Source organism: Sabethes cyaneus, chromosome 3 (genome assembly GCF_943734655.1).
Source record: "Sabethes cyaneus chromosome 3, idSabCyanKW18_F2, whole genome shotgun sequence".
Taxonomy (NCBI): domain Eukaryota; kingdom Metazoa; phylum Arthropoda; class Insecta; order Diptera; family Culicidae; genus Sabethes; species Sabethes cyaneus.
The window spans coordinates 173,273,776-173,290,693 of record NC_071355.1 but is presented as its reverse complement, the minus strand read 5'-3'; the positions used below and the strand labels follow the sequence as shown (position 1 = coordinate 173,290,693).

The following is a 16,918-nucleotide window of genomic DNA, read 5'->3' as shown; positions in this document are numbered from 1 at the left end:
CCTTACAGAAGGCCGCATCGATCGGATCTAGACACAGAATACCAACTGCATGAATAACATAAAAACGTTTCACGAACGTAACGTAGGACTTATGTGTCTAATAAAAGCATTAAAAATCGCAAGTCTGATCAACATTTGCATAATCAAGTCGAAAGAAACTCATACAAATCAGTAAATTCATTCAATTTCCAAAAAAATATTGCTTGTTGCAAGTTACCCCGTTGAAGGGGTTACTAGCAACAAACTAGTTTAAAATTTCTACAACAGCCAACATTGGTCACATATATTTTTTCAATATGTGAAATTACTCTACCCTAGATCTAATAACTTCGTATTAATTAAATGTCCTCACATGTCCTACACATAAGTTTTTACTTGAACTCATACTGCCCATGGATGCAAAGTTGACGTAAAAACCAAAATGTCCAAAATGTACTTTTTCGGTCCTACGCACTCTTAACTATGTAGTTCACATGCCCAATACTCAAACAACATAGGGGAAGGGCGGTAAAGACGGACACTGCGGGAAAGACGGACACTTGTCATATTTCATAAACAATAATTTTTTGAAGCAAATCAATGATGGGAAATGTTTCTATAGATTGAATTAACACTTTTGAACTAAACTGCTGATTTTTAGCAGCGTAGCTGACAAATTTATAAGCAAAACAAAGAAAAAATGCGTATAAACGCTAACCGATGTAATTTTGTGCGTGAAGAAAATAGCTGGTAAATCGTTAAAAAACAACATATTCATGCCAAACAATGTCGTCATTGCGTTAGTTTGATCTTTCACTGAATATCCAATGGAAACCTAGTGAATTTTTGAATATTCAGGAAAAAGTTATTGAAGTTTGAAAAAATGGTATCCAAGTCGGGAAAGACGGACACCCAACGGTAGGGTAAGACGGACACACATATTTTGAACAAAATGGGTTCACAACAACGCCCAACAACGATTTAACATTGCAAATACTTCCATATTATATATGTAAAAGTAACCAGAAGTCATATAACAGTTGGAATGAGCCAACTTTTAGAAACGATTAATTCGTCACCAATTAAAATATTGAAGGGAACCATTCTATTTTCTCGCTCAAAGGGGGGATCGGGAAGGGGGTTTCCCAAACCAATTCTTTCCTAAATACATTATGAAATATGTTAATTTTTCTTAATACTGATAATTCAACGACGCGTGACACCTTTTTGCGAGTGTCCGTCTTTCCCATATCAAGTGTCCGTCTTTCCCGCCCATGCGCAGAAACTCTGAATTATACATGATGTTTATAATATTAAAAAATGCATAAAATTTGGAAGAAATTTTCCAGCACACGTTGTAACTTTATTAGACAGAGACTTAAAGGTTCAGTTTATACGAAAATTGGGATCAACACAGTTATATTTGAGTAGATATTGAGTCTTTACCTTAAGGTGTCCGTCTTTACCGCCCTTCCCCTATGTTTGTTCGAAAATATTCGAGAAACTTAGGAAAATTGAGCTGCTCTGCTATTAGTTTCACGTAATGCTAATGGTTGAGGTAATTCCCCGCATAATCAATCAGCATAGTAACCTATTCGTTTTTGTAGCTTTACGCCAAGTTATGTGAATAATCGTTCAAAAAAACAGTCTGTTTATTCGTAAATGAGGAATGAATCATAAAACCACATCAGTCCTGTTTTGATTAATAAACTCTACAAAATTGACAGATTATTCGATTGAAAAAGTTTATAGCAAAGATTATATGGCTTTAAACGTTTTTCACGATAAATATGCGTTTTCTCAACAATCATGGTGCTGGTCGTTACATCGACTATGCATCCATGGGTAGCATAGTTGAGAACTGTAGCAAGTTACCCCGTTTGAAGGTACTAGAAAAACGCATAAATTTATTGATTGACTAGGAAAATGAGTAAACGCGGTGTTTGTATATCGATTTTACAAATTCAAATTGTTTCGTTTTTATATTTTTGACGTAGGAATACGTCTTTGTTTGCCATATTGGGTAGCGCATTATGAAAGCGAAATTGAAATTGTAACATTGGAATGAAAGATTATAAACGCTATCAGCTTTTTATGACCACATGGAATCCCATCGTCATTGTCATTGGACAGAAAACACCATTACGCAATTACGAAATAGTGAAACTCGATTACAGTTTACAGCGGTTTACAGACGGCTTTGCTTGTTAGCATGTTAAAGCAGCTAACGCGACGAACGAGTTCGATATCTCATCCGCTATACTAACACTTAACGTGGAATCAACAAGGGAGCACGCACGGAGTCGAAATTGGCAAGACCAACTACGGTATCCAGAGTAGTACAATTTTGAGGCTATTTTGAAAGCTTAATCTTGTATTCACATCTTGCAAGATGAACTCTCCAGAGTGCATTGTAGGTCTGACCAGCTGTTTGCGTTCCGTTCAAAGCGACATTCAGGTGAGAACATCTGGGGAACCGTTGTACCACAGACTAACAGACGTAACACTGAAGCCTCATTCCATCGCCAATAAAAACGATCATTTCAAATGTTTACTTAAGCCAAGACTCAAACAACAGTCGCTGCGCGAGAACGCTGCTCGCTTGCGCTGGCGCTGTTATCAGATAATATACAAGTAAATTTATAGCATTGCTAAATGTATAGGAAGCTGCTTTGCGTAGCGCGAAGACTGCTCCAGGTGATGATAGTGTTTTTTCCAAGTTTTAGGGGTGTCATTGAAACGATGTTTTGTTAGAAAATTTGTTCGAAGTGTTACGTCTGTTAGGCTGTGGTTGTACGTTGGGATCTATGTCAACAAGAAGTATTGATGACCATCAAATGGTGATTTCGAAAGTCAGGAAAAATTTTGAAATGGAAATACACTCAAAAGGTTTTTTAGATTATCGGGCGCGCTGGAGGACGACCTGATTTATTAATCATGAATAATCTATTATGAATTATTTATATTAGAGGTCTTTGACAGGACGTCATAAGAGGCTTATCGGTAACTAAAAACAGGTCCCTGACAGAACGTCATGCTTTTGTAGCAATGGATTATATTCTCAGCACCTCACTGGTCGACTGCTGGACTGCTCGTTTGCTCAACTGGTTGACTAGACTGCTCGACTGGACTGGTCGATTAGACTGCTCGATTTGATTGCTCGGCTGGACTGTTTAGCTGAACTGCTCGACTGAACTGTTCGACTCGACTGCTCGACTCAACTGCTTGATTGGACAGATCGACTTGACAGCTTGACTGAACAGCTCAATTTAACTGCTCGAATGAACTGCTCGACTTAACTACTCGATTCGACTGCTTGACACAATTGCTTGACTCCAACTCGACCCGATTGCTCGACTGCACGATTGAACTGCTCGACTGGACTGTTCGATTCGACTGCTCGACTGGACTGCTTGACCGGACAGCATGATTCATTTGCTCGACTCAACTGCTCGATTCAACTGCTTAATTCCACAGCTCGACTGGACTACTCGACTCGACTGCTCGATCGGACTATTCGAATCGGCTGCTCAACCCGATCGCTTGATTCAACTGCTCGACTAGACTACTCGATTTGATTGCTCGACTCAATTGACAGCTTGATTCAACAGCTCTACAAGACTGCTCGACTTAGCCACTCAACCCGACTGCTCGACTCACCCGCTTGACTCAACTGTTTGATTCGACAGCTCGACTTAACTGCTCGACTGGACTACTCGACTGAACTACTCGATTTAACTGTTCGATTTAACTGCCTACTGAACCGCTTAACCCGACTGCTCGACTATACTGCTTGACTAAACTGTTCGATTCGAGTGCTCGACTCAACTGCTCGACTAGACTACTCGATTCAACTGCTCGACTGGACTACTCGACTTAACCGCTCGATTAAACTGCTCGACTGGACTGCTTGATTAAACTGCTCGACTCGGCTGCTCGGTTCAACTGCCCAACTCGACTGCTCGACTGCCTGACTGAACAGCTTGATTTAACTAGACTAGACTAGACTAGACTGTTCGACTCGACTGCTCGACTCAACTGCTTGACTCGATTGCTTGATTCGACTGCTCGACTCGCCTGCTCAACTCGATTGCTTGTCGCGATATCATATGGTCGATGTTAAATCAGACCGGACCAAATCGCAAAATTTTAAAAAAAGAATTAATGGGTGACCCAAAAGACGACATCTATCGGAGTTCGGCGGTAGGTTTAGTGGATCGCACCTAGGTAAATATCACAATGCGAGCGTCATAAAACGTTTTGGAATTCGTTCGATTCTTTCGAAGTACATGCTCAAGCTCATTTATTTGATAGTTGTAAACTACTGGACTGGCGACGCAGACATTTCGGGATGCTGATAACAAGCCAGTTTTTTCCAGCCCCAATGGACATCAAATCTAAGAGCCTCTGCAGCAAGACAACGATAAGTGGCAAAATCGGGTTAAAGGCAAAAGTTTCAGCAATATAATTTCAGATCCTCGGCATCATCAGTTTGCATACAACTCCAAGCAACGAAGCAATGTCGAAGAGGTCCCATGGTGCTGCCCGGAGCGCCCGAGCAGTTGGTAAACTAGGAAGAAAAACAGGTGTCATGCTGCACACGTAGAACTTTGCCGCACAAATAGGAACTAAACCATTTCGTGAAATTTCATCGTAAAGTTTTCTGCAACAGTATTTTATGATCCATACGATCGAACGCTGCTTTCAGATCCGTGTTTTGTTCCATGTAGGATATACAGGACGCAGTGAAAATCCGTGTTGGTCGGTATTTTGTTTTAGCAAGAATGAAATTACTCGCTATTATTTCAAACAGTTTGGATGCAGTGGAGAGACTGGTAATACCACGATAGTTCCGAGCATTCAGACAATCGCCATTTTTGAAAACAGGAAACATGAATGACTGATTCCAGATATCCGGAAATTTTCTATGTTCGAATGTTTTACTGAAAATAAAGCACAAAGGCTCCACTAGTGCCATTGCACAACGGACGAAAACAAAAGCTGGAATACCATCAGATCCAGGATAACACGAAAGTTGAACTGTTGTGTATGTTCACAGGTGACATATACATATGCCGTTACAATGTACCAAAAAGCAAGAAAGCTTAGAAAATATACGCCATCAACATTGCAACCGATGGAAAAAGGCACCCTCTCTTCATCTAGCCCACGCTTTCGGCAATGCGAAGGTAATCTAGATGTCGGTGCACTCTTTATATTCAGTACCGCTGAAAAATGCTCTAAAAGAAACTCCCAAGCGATAGGCTGTTTTTTTTTTCTTGTATTATTTTTCTGTCAGTTTCACTTTTTCAGTATCCCACACGGCAAACGGCGGTGCCAGGCCGTGGGTTTTTGTTAAACTACACTGTTCACCGTCGTCACAACGCATTTTTTGTAGTTCTGGGATTCCATAGCCATGGAATTAGTTGGCAGATGTGGGCAGTGAAACACTCACATGAACCTTCTCACGAAATATGAACACTGTCCAGCGCAGCGAAGGTTAAGACCCACATTATTATGCATGTACCACCATAGTACTATCTACTATGGACCGTAGCAGCTTTACAAGAGAGATGATAATACGCTGTCCCCAACCATCGCATCAGGACTATCATCACGAAAAGTTGTCCTACATTCCATCGTAAAACTTGGTGTAACTACAATTTGCAATAGCAGAAGTTAAAAGTCAGCGTCTCGTACCGACATACATGTAGCGCCGTTAATCCAATTTCACTCCAAGCATAAGTAGGTTGATCCGAAGACCAGCTTCTCGCTAAGATGTGCGAAGCAAAGAGTGTTCCGATTCGAAGCATGCCAGCGAAAAGAATAGAGAAATATTGGAAAGTAAGAGAAACGAGGTGCAAGCACAAATGTAATTCTAACTGCATGAGATAACAAATTTAATTACTAATAGAAAGGCTAACGAACGAAATGCTCGCCGTTCTGTGCCTCTCGGTTTTATTTTTTCACTGTAAACGGTGGCTGTTGAAAAGATATTAGGACCGTTAATTATTATGGTTAGCTGTAATCGGAGTATTTATGAAATCAATTTATTTTAATAGCTTGGTAATTTTAACGAACTTTCACGAGATATTTTGTTATAAATTGTGAACTGCAATAATACTTGTCATTTATCGTGTACATTATGAAAAGGTTTAACACTCGATATAAGGGAATTCATTATATCTATGTCTGTTATAATAAAACCAAATTGGTCGTTTCAGAGATCTATTGCATTTATTTAATTTTCTTGTGCTGTTACTTTTCCCTGAAAAGTTTCAATCAAGCGCAAAAAGAGAGCAAATTACCAACCTCCGTTAATTAATGAAAATCGTAAGCGATTTCGTCTCCTGATCGACTCCACTTAACCCCGCAGAGAGGCCCATCCCCGTCGCGAAGAGAACAACGGTGACCAATAGACGCCGGTTACAGCTGCCGTGGATCACTGCAACTGTGTCAGTCGAGCACCGGTGCACAAGGAAACCATAAAAGAAAACCAATATTTCACCCAACGTGTAAGGTCGAAAACGAAGAAGACCCTGATCGTTAGAGGAACCAAAAAATGCCCGAAAAACTACCAACCGCCACTCATGACGGACACCGTTCTTCGTAAATATACTAGAGAAACGCTTTCGGAACAGTTGATAATAACAAACCGCGAAAATTTATTACAAAAAATGAATTTATAAATATAAACAATTATTAATAGCTCTTTCCAATAACTGTTCTTTTCTGCGGATTTCGAACGGCCAAGGCGGAATCAATTTCCCTAATTTACCCACATTTTTCTCTCTAACTATAGGTTCGTTTACCCGGTAAATTGATTTGATCGATTTTTTTCCTGTTTACGGCACCAGTAAATACATCAGGCTTAAATACTGGCTGTAAAATATAGAAAGTGTGTACAACTTTTGCGCGAACATTTATCTTGGACGTTTTGTTCGACGTGTTGAAATGATCGGAGAAATGTTAGAGATGAAGTGAATGGGGATGCAAATTAGGAGGACAATATAACTGATTTGAAAAGGAAAATGTGTAAATTCCACCTGCAATCACATGCTCTCAACCTGTTGGTATGCAAACGCAAGCTTTAGGATTTTGTGAGAATAGACATGTACATATCATCAATCACTTAAAGCAGTCACTTAATTGTAAGACGTGCATCGAAGTTGCATCGCTCACCGTTGTCAAATTATGTGAACCAAAAATATAACTAAAGCAGAAAACATGTCACAGTCTCTCGGCGATTTATAATTAAGGCTAGTAGCATTTTTTAAAATAGGGCCTTGCACAATTATGACTAACATTGATTCACATAGCGATTCACTAGTTTGAGTCTTCATGGGTACTATAATTTACCATCAAAAAAGCTGACACCTGAGGTATGTTGCTGGAGCACGCAATGAAATCATTACATTTCAAAATAGCGAAAAATATGAAATATGAAAATGGAAATCAGAAGCGTGCTTCTTACGCCTTCAAGTCATGTATTGTGGGAGTCAACAGCAAATCATAACCATTAAATTTCACAGCAAACTTCTTACTTTTTCTAAAGCAACGCAATGCGACAAACGAAAGCAACTGAACTCTCAAATGAACAATAGATAATAATGATAAATATTACCTTGCCGTAGTTAACTGGCTAATGCAGGAATGCACAATATAAACTCTATTTTCACGCAGAATCAAGTTAACTAAAAGTTCACTAAACAGTTGATCAAGATTATGCAAACACCTGAAATGGTAATACATATTTCATGTTATGTACCTAATTTGAAAGTCTTTCATCATCTCCAGCGTATTTAGATTTGAAAGAAAAAGTAGCGAAAATAATTTTCGTGGTAAAGCATTTTGCTTACATCGTCTCAATCGAACCGGACCTGATTTTTTGACAAACAAAAACTTAAAATTACCTCTGACTAACGTAAAGTATAAAACAATCCCAATTCACTCCACCACGTAGCGATTGACTCTCAAAATCGCTGTTTTCGCACAGCATCGCGTCACGTCTTAATTTTGCATCTGAACCAACCATCTGAACACAATGTTCTCGATTTCATGCAAATGACGTTGCCGTTTGTTGCTTGTTGGTGAGTTGAGTACACCCCGACCACGCTCTACTGCTACCAATGAATATGTATTGCGAAGCATCCGCACTAGTGCACTACCTATATGTAGTATAGAAACGACAAAAACAAGTTCTTTCCCATCGTCACCCCGCGCGCTGGCTGGTTGTTTGCTGCTGCGAACAAAACTTCTCACCACCAGCCATGACGCTTTTCGTACACCGTGTAAATATAGTTGACATTTTCAACAAATTGAAACGCAGTCTGCGAATACAAAGCTTCTTTTCAACAACATATACCTGGTATAGAAAAAAGATGTTGGTAACTTCATCTGTGACTTAACTTTTTTTCAAGTATTTCAATGTTTCTGTCTAATAGACACGATTGTTCCGAATTGATGTTTAACAGAGAACCATTATGGGAAGGTATACTTATAATGGTTCTGGCCTCGTGACCGAATCTTATTTGAAGCTACAATAATAAACATTCTCGGTAAAATGTTGTATAAATATAATATTGCACTAAAAAAACTACAATGCAATAGACATTTAGCAGAATACATACATTTCATTTTAGAATACACTAAAGTCGCTTTTTACGCGGTTTTTTTATACGCGGTTTTTTTACGCGACTATTTTTACGCGGTTTTCGGAATTTACACGGTTTTTACGCAGTTTTCGGAATTTACGCGGTTTTTTACGCGGTTTTCGGAATTTACGCGATTTTTTACGCGGTTTTGATTTACGCGGGACGTATCCTGCGCGTAAAAAGCGACTTACGTGTAAACCCCAAAACCTGCAAAAAGTATATGAAATGATTGTTTGTACCAGATAAATCGGTGTTTGCCACTTACTTTTTAAAGATAATTTAATGCAAAAGCTGAATGCGATCCTGTTTTACACCAGTTTTTCAAGCATTCTAGCTGATACAATCGTTGCACCGTATCGACATAGACGAAAACTTTACATCACCCCCACATAAGTAGTCACTCCATCTAAATGTCACCTGCTCACCAACCTCGCATCCTAATAGGTTAATTGTGTCGTGACCTGTGTGGCAAGTAGCGCCTTCTTGTTGAAACCACATATTAGCCGGCAGTGTTGGGCACCGCTAATTCGCTAATTCGCTAACCGACCAATCGAGAAACGCTAGTTATACTTTATAATTTATACTGAGACTAGCCGAATTGTTGCTGGGCCATGATTCCAAATGAAGTGCCGCTGTTTATTTTAAAATTAATAAACTGTAAAGCATTTTATCCATTATAATAGGTTTTGATCTTAGGTAAATTAAGAAAAGCCATATAATAAATGTAAATTACAAATAATTTGTACAGCGATAGATTACAATGCAAGTTATTGCGATATGTTCAAAAATAAACAGTAACTGTTAATTTGCAGTTTGCGATTAGTGATTAGCGAAATTTCCAAGATTATCGAGCAAATTGTATCGGTTAGCGAATTAGCGAATTAGCGGTGCCCAACACTGTTAGCCGGAACCAAGGCATCTTGAAAGCATTCTGGAAAATGACGATTACATACATGAATCTATTGTTTTTCTCGTTAACGGCCAGACCAATTGTGCAGCATGTACCGAAGAGAGAATGCGTAATTCTCGTTGAAATGGGGCCACGACTGAAACGACTTCTTCAAATATTGGAGCTTTTGCACCTAATTGGTTGAAAATGGTTAGAAAATGAGAATTACATTTTTAATACCTCGAAATAGTTAACCCTTAGTTCACCAAGGGGCCTAACAGTTTCAAAAAAAGTTTAATTTTCTGCAAACCTTGAGATTCATATCATGTTATATTTCACAAATTTGCAATGAAATAGCTAACAAATTGCCCGGTTCTGTAAAGGAGAGGAACAGGGCTTTCAAGTGGAATAAAATGACGACTTCCATTGCACCGTACTCAGTTCGCTGTGTTGCCGTGTATTAACTAAATGAAGTAACGTGGGGTCCACTATTTCGAGGTATTCAAAATGTAATTCTTATTTTTTAACCATTTTCAACCAATTAAGTGTAAAAGATCCAGTTTTTGAAGACCTCGTGTCAGTGGTGGCCCCGTTTCAACGAAAATTACTCAATTTCAAAGAATCAAGTGGAATGATGATACCTAATTCCATTCAACTCCTTGAAATCAAGGACAAGGTAGAAAGCGTGGACCTCCCATATCAAACGCTTCCTATATTACAATACTTACATTCGCTGAGAGTATCTTCGGCCTTCGGATTAACTAATCGTATTCAGACCAGATACCGAACTACAATAAGCCAAAGACACTATTTTGCTCTCTGAAACAAAATTAACCCACTAAAGGGCAACATCGTCAAAACGATGCGATCAAGCCAATGGCTATTTTTTATGAAACTACACTCAAACGAAGTTGAGGTTTTAATTTTTAAGCAAAAATGATTATCTGAGGGAGCACCAGGTAAGAAATAGTCCAATTTCCCTTTTCCGTTTTCATGTCTAATGGGCTTTAAGGCCCAGACACAATACATACGGATTTTACTACGTAGCGGCAATTTGACAGAAAAGCCATGGAAAATTTGTTAAATTGCCGCAATGTAGTAAAATCCGTACGCATTGTGTCTGGACCTTTACCCAGACATGCGTACCAACGATTTCGCCGATTAATTTTAAAGCAGCTTACGATACAGTCGATCGAGACCAGTTTTGGCAGCTCCGGCTAAACTGACACAACTGATCTAAGCTGCATTGGATCGAGTGATGTGTACAGTGCGCATATCGGGGACGCTCTCGTTCGACCCTCTACAAGACGCGGCGAAGGTTGAGGGTAACGGCTTTTTCTACATGCTACTCAACATCGCTCTTGAGGGAGTAATCCAACGAGCGGGCATTGAAATGAAAGGCACGATTTCCACCAAGAGTAGCCAATTTCTAGGCTTTACAGATGAGATTGATATCATAGCCAGGGACGTTATGACGGAGGAGGCAATCTACGCCATACTGGAAGCAGATACTAGGATTGGTCTAAAAATAAATGCGTCGAAGACCAAATACATGAAACACGTTCAAAGGAAACAAACGTGTGCTTCCCACAGACGTTGACCGTTGACGACAATGAACTAGAAGTGGTAGATGAGTTTGTGTAGTTGGGTCGCTGATAACCGCGGACAGCACTAGTAAGAAGAACCAGCGCCTTACGAAGCTGATGATGTACTAAATCCTTATTAGATTAGTAGTTTTTTATGGGCTTGAATCCGTGACGATGCTCACGGAGGACATACGCGCCGATGCTGTGCTTGAGCGGAAGTCACTGCGGATGATATTTAGCAGAGTATAATGAAAACAGAGAGTGACGGGGACGTATGAATCACGAGATACAGGCACTGCTTGGAGAGATTCCCATCGTACATCTGGCGAAAGCCAATAGTCTACGGTAGGACGGACACGTCGTAAGATTGCCGGACGACAGTGCGACGAGAACGGTTCTCTTCAACAAATCCACCGGCACCAGGAACAGAGGGGCTCAACGTGCAAGATGGGTCGACCAGGTCGAAAGTGATTTGCGACTTTTGAGACGGTTGGTAATTTGGCGACGAGTGGCCCAATATTGAGTTGAATGGAGACGACTCCTTGAAACAACATGTGCCACCAAGGCCCATAAACCGCACCAAACGGTGCTTGCTGCTTTATGCATTAAGTTCTTATATTACCAGTGACCAGTGCTCGTCGCACTAAAAGAGACAATTCTCGCGTAACTTTTCAAAAGGACCTAAGTAACAATGAGAGATTCTCTTTGGGTCTCTTCTCTTTCGATTGCCACGGCGATGCAAATGCACTTTAAAACATCAGCCTAGTATAAATCGGTTGCTGGTGTCAGTAGCTAGCTAATCGACAAGAAAACTTTTGTTGAAATGCATTTATGTCGCCGTAATAATCGGAAGAGAGGGTGACCAAAGAGAGTCTCTCAATGTTACTTAGGTCCTTTTGAAAAGTTACGCGAGAATTCTCGGGTAATTTTTCAAATAGACCTAAGTGACAATGAGAGATTCTCTTCGTGTCTCCTCTCTTCCATTTTTTACGGAGATACTAATGCATTTTAATCTGAGAGAGAGGCGCCAGCTCAGTGACAGATTGATTATTGTCGTTGTCTTCTTCTTATATTTGATGTAATAAATTCAAATACATATTGTCAATTGCAAGAAAAATTGTACCATCCAAAGTGCGAAATCGTCCATAAAAGTGCTATTTTGCATTAAATCGTTTCGGTATCTTCGGTGCACTTTTTCGTTATCTTCCAAGCAATAAGTGCGCCAAAGATACCGAAACGATTTAATGCAAAATAGCACTTTTATGAGCGATTTCGCACTTTGGACGGTACAATTTTCCTTGCTATTGACAATACCTACTACAATTTAAATCAAGTCAGCATACTCCAATCAAAATCAACCATTTAGCGGCATTTCTGGCATTTTTTTTACTGCTTAGCTATTGTAAATTGGCATCCAAAATTCTGTTTAAATCCTACTTGTCAGTAACCAGCTGCAAATAAGTATTGTCAGAACTATAAAAAGGTTAGCACTAAAGTAGCTGTATATTTACCCAAAAAAAAACTTTGAAGCAGCACTGTGGGTTACTTTGGTAACCAATTGGAAAATGAAAATCTCAATTGGGCAGGATGTCTTTATTGAAATGGGCAGGATGGAATCAAAGGATGCAACGATTAGGATCGTCATAAAATAATAAGCAGTCAGACACATAAGTTATGGTGCTACATTCTGACGTTCACCTAGACGTTCACATCCTTGTACTTTGACTTTTGATTAATTATGGCACCTTTTCCTTGCATATTTAAAACAAAGAAATCAAGCGAAATTGAGAATTTTGTTCATTTAGATAAAACTACTGAGGTAACCAATAAGCATTAGTATAAGCAGTAAATCAATCGTTTATTAGCATCCTTGGCGTTTTGTAATGCAGGTTGCTGTTTATCAGCCTTTTGACTGCATAACTGTAGTAAATTGGCATCCACAATTCTATTTAAATTCATCTTGTCGGTAACTAGCTGCAAATAAGCATTGCCAGCACTATATGTGGGCTAGTAGTAAAGTAGCCGCATATTTTGGCAAAATAGCATTTAAGTAGCATTTAAGACAACTTAAATGCTTATTGGCTTGCATTTAAATTGCATTGGAAATGCTTATTTGTTACCTGGGTAGTAGCAAAGACATCAAAAGATTGAATCTAGTTCTGTGGCATTTAAAAATATTAAAATAAAATTTATTGTCCTTTTTCCGAAATACAGTCCCTACTGTGCGACAAATATAAAAAGAAGTTAAAAAATGTATTTGTGTAAGAGTAAAAAATGCATTTGTGTAAGAGACAAGCTAATGTTTGTGTACATTATACAGAATACAGCACGAGTACGACTTGATTGAATGATGTTAGCATAATTTCCCATTTTTAAGTTTTTTTTAAAGATTTTACTACGAGTTTTTAATCTAGTTCATTTTCTGGCATCACTGGGCGGGTGTACAATATACACTCAGAGTTGCCATTTTCGCAGATTTTTCTGTAAAATCACAGATTTTTTCGTCATTTTAAAGCACAGAATCTGTGATCACAGATGACAGATATTTTTGAAAATCACAGATTTTCACAGATATGCTACATGTTGAAGTAAAGCTTATCAATTTTATCACTGGAAGCGAAATGGCACAAAAAATCGGGAGGTAAAGTTACAAATCCGAAATTACTGCACATCAAAAACAAAATTTACGATGCGTATGGATGATATTGAATTAACCATATTAAGCATAAGCATAAGCATAAGCATAGGATACCGCCCGTGTGCTGCTACTCCGTTATTGACCAGGACCGATGAAAATTGCAAAATGATGGCTGGAAAGAGCATACTTGGGACAGCACGCTATTCCTCATTGTGCAACCTTATCAGGTCCCTGCATGCTGATCAATACCGACGCCGGCCACGTCCGAATGCGGGTCCTGGTGGGATGGGAAGGAATGTTAGTCCAATACTTGTTGCTACTAAAGCCCAGGGAATCCTCTGCATCTTCACAAGTATTTCGGGAAAGGAATTGTTGTTAGTAGATGGGGGGAGTTATATAAGACTAACCTGACTATTCAAAAATTTTAAAGCCAGTAATTACGAAAATTAAGATACCTTTAAAAAATACCCTTTAATAAATTTAATATAATGCCATTGGTGCTCATATACAACCATAATTTGATAATTTATATCTAAAAATATTATGCACATGCGAGATTTAAAATGACTCGAAAACCTCGTGACAAATTTGAATTTATTATACCTGAAAACAAAAATCAGGCATAATGAAACATGCCAATATAGTTCCTAAGTTGATAAGCATTTCCTCCTATCAACACTAATATGCAGAGATATAGCGCCCTACACGCTTTGATATTGAATTAACCATATTGTTTAAAAACATTAAAATGCTAAGTTTTTTTCATGGGAGCATAATTATGTAACACAGATTTAGTAACAGATTTTTTTCGATGGTTTTACAGATTTTCACAGATTTTTAAACGAGAAACACAGATTTTGAAATGGCAACTCTGTATACACTGTACATATCGAACATATATTAATTTATATGTTTCCAACATCGCAAAGCATTACTGTTTTAAAAATAATTTTACGCTAAAAGGATTCATTCTACAATAGTGGAAATGATTCCAGAATTACATGTATAGTGCACTTACCCGAAAACCCGGATTATGCGAAAACAGCACCTTCGCGATCCCTCAAACAAAAATAACGCACTGGAATTTTCCTTTTATCTAGAACACAATCGTCACACGTATACCGAAACACTTATTGCCTTTTTCTTTTCTTCTGGTATTCACACTTCACCGAATTAGACAGCCCAATTCGCAAGAATTCGCGATTACAGTTTGATTTTCTCAACATTCAGAAATATGTTTCACATTCAAAACTACAACTTTTCGCACACAAATTGAAGATTTAATATTTGCTAAGAAAAAAACTACTGAGCAAGCGTGCCAAATGAATGGCAATCCAGCGGTACTCCACTTATTATGCTGCAAACATCACCACAAGTCTGCCTGGAAATGCTGTCGTCCAAGTGCATACTTTTTTATGAAATGCGAGACGAGAATGAAAAACGCAACGCAATCATCGCAAAAGTTTTCCCGTTCTCTCTCGCGTCGTACACGCGCAATCTTTCTCTTTCTGTCTTTCTCATACCTGACTCGCTATGAGCGTAATGATGTTGGTATGCTGCCGATTGCTCACGTAAACATACTTCCAGCGTTTTAAGTTGGACGACTGGTATAAATTTAAACGCAATCTGACATAAGCATCGGAGCGCGCATGATCGGCTGCCAGAGTGCCCAGTGGGTGTGTGCTCGCATGTTTAACAGGCGTTGTTGCCATATTAAAATCTATGTCCATGCTTTGCTTTTAAAATCTGTTTCATAAATAATGTTCCATAATATGGACACATATTGAACAGATATTATCTGTTTTCCATCATTTTGATATGAAGAAGAAAATCAGATATTTTATGGTTTCATAAAGTAATAGCTGCATATACTTCATTCAGTATTGGAAAAAAAATCTCCGTAAAATTTAATTTTAAATTAACACGTAATTCCTTTTGTAACTTTCAACACGCGTAACGTGGCGTACACTGAATTGCAAGAAAAATAGGTAACTGCTAATGGATTGATTCAAAGTGAGCAAAGTTGCAAAAATGTAAGCCTCAAAACCTAAAATGGAGTTTGAATAAACGATATTCACGCTGTTTTAACCTTTCGTTACTCGCGCCAACTTCGAGTTAAAGGTAGGCTAAAACCTAACAAAATTCACTCGAATACTAATGCCACTTGATGAAAAACTTATGAAACTTTTTCCACCATTTGAAAGATTTTGGTCTGCGGATCAACTTTGCTGAAAACAATCATTTTCTTTATTGTCAATTTCCCACCTTTTCGTACGCGATGAATTATAACCGTCGCCAGAATCGTCGCGGGGGCAAATATCCTTTATTTTATCAAGGAAATCAATAGCTTACGTGCTAGACAAGTATAATATATACTTATAACTTATATACAGCCAAGCAGATTCTTTCTGCGACGGTTTCAAGCTATCAAAAAAGTAACCAGCGCGTTTTGTTACCAAAGAACCGAGCAATATTGCTGGAATCCCGAGATGTACCGAGATAAAGTATTATAATTAATTTTTACCTCGATATAAGACAATTTTCTTTGACATAGTTGGTAATGACACCATAGCTAATTTTCCATTCCAAACACGGTGCCATGAAGATGATCGTTATTTCAAAATAATCCTAGAAAGTAACAACCCAGGCCCACCAAATCAGGGATTATCGTGTGTGACGTTGCGATTGAACCTAGACTGAGTTGATGTCCTGAAAGTAAACAATTTTGTAAATGTGTAAAACCATCCCTTCTCACCAATCGATTTTATTGTTTGAACATTGAACCTGAAGCCTAGACCAACCAGATGTCCTGAAAGTAAATCGCTATAATAAAGTTTGTGACTGTATCATAGTGGTCCGATATCATGGTGGTAGCTGGTAGGTTAACTCTTTAAAGTGTTACTGTTCAATCCGGCTTTCGGGTCGTATTAGAGGATGTCGGAGGTTCTTTTCTGATTCCAAAGTGCATTAAGCATTCACAAGTCAGTGCTTCGAATTATCTTCTGCCATTTATCTTTCGGTTTTCCCGAACTTGCAAACTTTTCCGCTACTCATCAGCTTACGGATTCACGGCTTTTCTGCTCTGATAGCCTTTATTACAAGCACAATACTCGCATTACCACTTATTTCCAAGTTCCTGGTCTTGAAATCTGAAAATCTTGAAATTGCATAA

General features: G+C 38.7%; 1 protein-coding gene across 1 annotated transcript in view; it reads right to left on the bottom strand.

Moving 5' to 3' along the window:
• The window catches only part of LOC128742292 (uncharacterized), an 88,992-nt gene extending 73,911 nt beyond the window's left edge, over positions 1 to 15,081 (bottom strand). The window contains exon 1 of the mRNA XM_053838618.1: positions 14,765 to 15,081. The gene's annotated coding sequence lies outside the window, so the exon portion shown is untranslated. The remainder of the gene's footprint in view (positions 1 to 14,764) is intronic.
• Between the last annotated feature and the right edge of the window lie 1,837 nt (positions 15,082 to 16,918).